Source organism: Pithys albifrons, chromosome 12, assembly GCF_047495875.1.
Source record: "Pithys albifrons albifrons isolate INPA30051 chromosome 12, PitAlb_v1, whole genome shotgun sequence".
NCBI classification, from domain to species: domain Eukaryota; kingdom Metazoa; phylum Chordata; class Aves; order Passeriformes; family Thamnophilidae; genus Pithys; species Pithys albifrons.
In genome coordinates this window covers 7,970,366-7,976,093 of record NC_092469.1, presented here as the reverse complement: position 1 = coordinate 7,976,093, position 5,728 = coordinate 7,970,366, and positions in this window count along the sequence as shown.

The window sequence follows — 5,728 nt, the reverse complement described above, 5'->3', positions numbered from 1 at the left end:
CTGCGGGGCGCGCTGCCTGGCGGGGTTTGTAGTCCCGGCGGCCGCGGCTGCGCCTGCCCAGGCATCAGGTGATGGGCAGGGAACTACCGCACCCAGCGGCCTCCCCGCCCGCCCCGCATTGTCCCCGCCGCCCGCGGGCGGGGCGCGCTCCCGCCGCTGGAGATGCCGCGGCAGCCGGGCCGGGGGGAGTCCAGTGGCTTTCCCTAAGGAAATGGCAGAGCCAAGTCTTGCCGCAGCCCCGGCGTGCGGGAGCTGCCGCTGCGCCCCCGCGGTGCCGCCGCCCGCCCGTGCGGGGAGCTCTGCCTTTGTCTGGATGCGCTTTTTGGCTCTGCGGGGTGAGGAGTCTGACCCTGCCCGCGCTGATGCTCATCTGTCCGTGGGGGAAAAGGCCCCCTGCGCCCATTTCCCAGCCTCGCCCAACGTTAGACACGCAACGCGGTGTACGCGGCAGGGTCTGCGAGTGGGTCACCTGTTGCGGGGCTGCTGGAGGGCGAGCGAGGAGCGGGGAGCGGGCGGGCAGCAGCCTCATCCCTCTCCCTGTCGCCCTGCCAGGACAGCATTTGCTCCTGATCCTTCCCTCCCGCAGAAACAAGTCGGTCCTCTCTCACAGTTTCCTCATTGTTTCCAGATGATGAAAATGTTTTTTTATCTCTCGGGTTCAGTTCAGCTTTCATAGCAAATGACTGGAGATCTGCCATGTAATACAACAGCGGCAGAATTCAGGGGAGAGAGGTAAATGCCTTCTCCTTGCTGCCTGTGGGGAGGAGGAGGCTCTTTTTACTCGTCCTGGGTGCCCAGAAGAGACTCCTTGTTCGTGCTCAGAGGGTGGAATAAGGGATCTTTCAGTCAGGAATATTCCTATGACCTAATGTTACCTCCCTGAGTAAGAGCCTGGGCTATAAATCAGCCTTATTTGTGAATTGTTTTTGTAGAACCTTTTCACTTTCTCTTTCTCCACTGACTGAGAGAGAACATGGGAAACCAGCTTCCTAATTTTAGGTGCCTAAATTAGATGTTTTGAGACTTGGGTTCTCTTCTGTTGTTTTGGTATCTCTCCTCAGCTGATGAAGAGCAAGGAAGCTGCTTTTGCTGTGCTTGGTTTTATTTCATCCCATACAATTATGTCTTATGTCTTTACCATTTCTTCTAACAAGCTTCTGCTTGCCATAGTGTTTAGTTTTGTAATTAATTTCCTCTAATCCATTTTCTTTTTCAAGTGCACTATTTTAGCACTTGCTCTGTGCTAATTTAAAAAATAATTGCTGCTTGAGAATGTTAGTCAATACATGGTTAACACAGTAACAGAGATGGGATGTTTTTTGTGCTGAAGGAACACTCTTGAGCTGGTGTGGAGAACTCATTTGTTTTGTGTTTCCAGTCATTGTACTGATTGTACTAAGGGCTTTTTCTTGTTTACTGTTCAGCTTGTGAAGGCCACGTGGAGCGTTTCTGGCCCTGCTTGTCCTCCCTCCAAAATTCTGCCCTCAAAATGAGCCAATAGAGCACTCTGTGTTAGAAATTCAAGTTCCAAGAAGTCCACTTTTGTTTATTTGCAGCTGCAGTAGTTGTTTCGGGTCATTGCAGTCTGCATCTCTCTCAGACTGATTTTTTTCCCCCATATTTTAAAGCTTTTCAACTTTTGAAATGTGAAGTTTTGGAGCCTGTTTGTTTTGACACTTTACTTTTAAAGTTGTCGTCAGTTGCTTCTCTGGAAAGCTGAGTGTTCTCTGAATCTGGCATTTTGATTGATAATTAACAAACAGTGTCATGGTGCCTTTTCTCCATATTTGATAAAAAGCAGTTCAGAAGAAAATATTTCAAGCTGTGGTAAGACATGTCAAGGTTGGACTGATCAGAAAACCAAAATCAGATCTGATTTTAATGTAAGCTTTAATCAGATTACCTGAATATTCAAATTGTTTTAAATTCTAATATTTATATTCATTGTATACAAGCTGACTTCCCAGATATCTTAATTCAAGTGTGTTTCATGGTTCACTAGGAATCATGGTTGAAATGCTACCCAGACTATTAAAAATCAAAGTACAGAGGATTTGGAACCACTGATTTTGCTGGGGGAAGAACACGCATTAACCTTTGCTCTTGGTCCTCACGCTGCTGTCCCACCCCTGATCCACCCCCCAGAAACAGCTGGCGCAGCACAAAGTGTGCAGCCAGCACTGCCACCCTGTCTTTGGTTGATCCCCCACCACCAGACTGTGGGACATCTCCCGTTCTGCCTCCAGTGACAATCCAATCAAGACCTCAGCCCTCGCTGGCAAACTCTGTAACGCTGCTGGTTAGTGTGTAACAGCCCAGCAGGGTTGGACTGAGGCTGGACACCTCCAAACGTGTGTTGCACAACTCAAAACAAGCGTTTTTAGTGAAACAGTGGAATGAATATCTGCAAACCTGAAACTCGGTAGTCTGATTAGTTTCCTAAGTTTAGAACTGCACACAGAAAATACATGGGATGAAACAAAGCCTTTCCATGTCAAATGCAATTTGAAGTGGTCTTTGTGTTATAGAAAAGTATCTCTCTCTACTCATGGTAAATGTATCTTCACATGTAATTTTAATATAGCTATTTTCCTGAAAAGAAATAGTTTATGATGAACTTGCAATATTAAGACAAAGTTGTTCTTAAATCGTTGCTGCTTGAAGTTATCAGCAAAGCTTCTGGTGAGTTCAGGAGAGCTGGGGTTCTGCTTCAATGTCAGTGTCACTGGTTTTATGAATGCCACTTTCTTGGCATGTCTACGTATCACATGAGGAAAAGAAAACTTCCATTGTGAGGTGGGAAATTAGTCAGTGTACTTTTGAAAAATCTTGTGCAATGACCTGTTAAGGATGAAGTATCTTTTGTATTTCCTTGCGGAAATCTTCCTTTCTCTCTCCCCCTGCCCCTGGGTTGAACTGCTGATAACACACACAAATACAGGCTCACATGAGCCCTTCAGAGAGGATGTTTGGTGCTACAAGCTGGCCTGTGGGGGTCAGTTTGGCTGATCAGCAGTTCATGTGTTCCACGCAAATCATATGAGAAGTTTCAGACAAGGCAGACATAGCAGGTGGACAGTATTGCTTCCCAAGAGCAGTTCCTTAGTTTCCATGTTGCAGTCCATCTTTAGTCATAAAGACACGGGATGGTTTCCTTGCAGTTATAAGAAGTTAAAATAATGAATTTCATGTTCATGGTGCCAAGTTAGAGATACATAACAGCAGTAAATGCATAATTACATAGAAGGGTAGATAGAATCTTGGAGAAAAAATGTGATAAACAGACTAACAGCTGCTGTCACATCTTTCTGTTTTGACAAACCTGCAATAAGCTGCTTTCCATCAATAACTGCCTGGTGCCTGCCCCATGATTACAATAACGCCAACTAAGCATTCATTTTTGTTCTGCTGTTTCATTTAAATGAAGACACTGGATAGAGAACTGCTCTTAATTGCCAAAGTGGTGTTAATGATATTCAGGAATATATGAGGACACCAAGCAAATGGAAAGCACATTACGAAAAGTAGGCTTGGGTGGACAAAAAGAGCAGAGCTCTCTATATTCTGTGGTGTACAAATGTGGTTGTTTCCTGTGGAATACTGTTCATGGTAACAGTTTAGAACATAAGGTACATCTTCAGAGGAATTACTGTTGCTACTGTTCTTCCAAAAGAGCATGAATATTTAAGATCTAGTCCAAAGCTCAATGCAGTCTTTGAAAAAAGTGCCATTTCAGTGACTTTGTATCTTAATGTTTAACAGCTCTCATTATCTCATGATAAGCCAAGAAAAAAGCCCAACCTCTAACCAAAAAAACTCAAACTCAAATGAAATGTGTAAAATAGTCTATTGAATTCTCTTCATAATAATTAATTTAAAAGGTGCTCTATGAAAGTAATGTCAGTCTTTTGGTGAAAATGATTTTTCTTGTTGAAACTGAGCTGTTCTGAATACCATGTGGATTTTAATATATTTTCCCAAGAAAAAGGCCTGAAATGTGAGAATAAAATGTTCTATGCCTTTTTTTTTCTTAATGGAATGTTAACTGCTACTGGCATCAAAGAATTTAACTTATAAATATTTTAATAAAAACTTCTTTTAAAATTCTCATCTGAAGCTGACTTGCCTCCCAAAGTAAATAAATCTTTTTTAAAGAAACAGAGTTAACCTGGGACATAAGACTAATTTTGTAGGTTGTGCTTCAGCTTTAGTAGGGGTGGGATCTTCCCAGCAAGTGTTCACCCCTAGAGGATTTCAGTGATGTGTAACTCATTATTAGAAAGTATATGGAAAAGTTCACATTGCTTTAAGAATCAAGGAAAATCAAGTGATTGAATGGTAAAGCTCAAGGAATTTCCCTCCCCATTCCTAACACAGCAACTTACTAAAATTCAGGAGACAGAAATTAAAATGTTCCTTTCTGATTACAAAAGCAGGCACAGTAAAGGTATAGAAAAAAATGTAACTTCCCAAAAACTGTAAAATGTTGTTTACTGAGGCAGGCTTGACTTTGGCTCCACTCTGTCTGATGGATGGTGGGGGCCAAGTGGTGCTGACTTCCAGTTGCAGAGGTGGAAGTGCTGCAGTGACCCACAGCACGAGTGGGCCCTGGTTCCCCAGAGGCTGGGGATGTGGTGAGACCCTGTGCTGACTCATGTGATAGCTGTGTGAGGTATCCAGCAGTCTCACTGTGCTGGGGGAAGCTGGAGGACTTCCCTACACAGGGACCATGGTCCTTTTTCTCAGGCCAGCTCTGAGGGCCAGGCTGAGCTGGGACAGGAAGGCAGCCTGGACGTGACTTCCTGAAACCAAAAGGCATTGATGTGCAACAACACTGTAAATTAAAAAACGCTTTGTAATTGGGAAACACTCAATATTTAGCTGTACTTGGAGAACAAAGCCAACAATTGTACCACTTAAATGTTGTTCTTGCCCAAGTTTAGAGTAATGGGATCTCAAAGGACTTATTAGGCACCACTTTTATTCCCTATGAAAGAACTCAGAGGGTACTCATATTACAGCTACCCTGAAATCTGCTGATGAGAAGCACACTAAGATTACTAAGTATTACAAGCTGTTGTGATTATCAAAATTGCCAAAACCAAAATCATAGAAAATAGGATGAAAACTTGTCTGCATAGTGCATTTATTTTTCTATGGTACTTTCTTGTTACCAGTTGAATATGGTCACATTACAACTTCAGTTCCTTCACGGTAACATTGCAAATATTGTCACCTAGCTCTTCCTATTGTATTTAATTTTTCTTTCATACATTCTACTCTTGTATGTTAGATATAACTTAAGAATTCTCTAGACAGTGCTTTGACTGTGGAAAAAATAACCCCCCACTGAATATAGCTTCCTAATTAGGATGTTGTTACTTAACTGGGAAGTGCTTTATAACCTCTCTGACACAAAGTTGCACAGCATGTTAGGAATTTAATTTCTCAATTTGCTGAGAATTGTCAGCACCTTGGCAAGGAGACTGCCAGCCCTCTCAGGGGACGCTGCTACAGGAGAGGCTTCCAAATGGCCTGGGGGGGTGACCAGGAAAGTAACAGCAAGGTCTTCCCTCTCACACTCTGATGTGGCTTAGATATGTGAATTTAACATATTTGGTTTTCTTTTTTTTTTTTTCTTATGAAATTATAGTTTCACACCAAAATACTGCAGTGGGCAGGAAGCTGATGTGTCAGGTGTAAATCACATTTTAAATGAGGTTTGGTC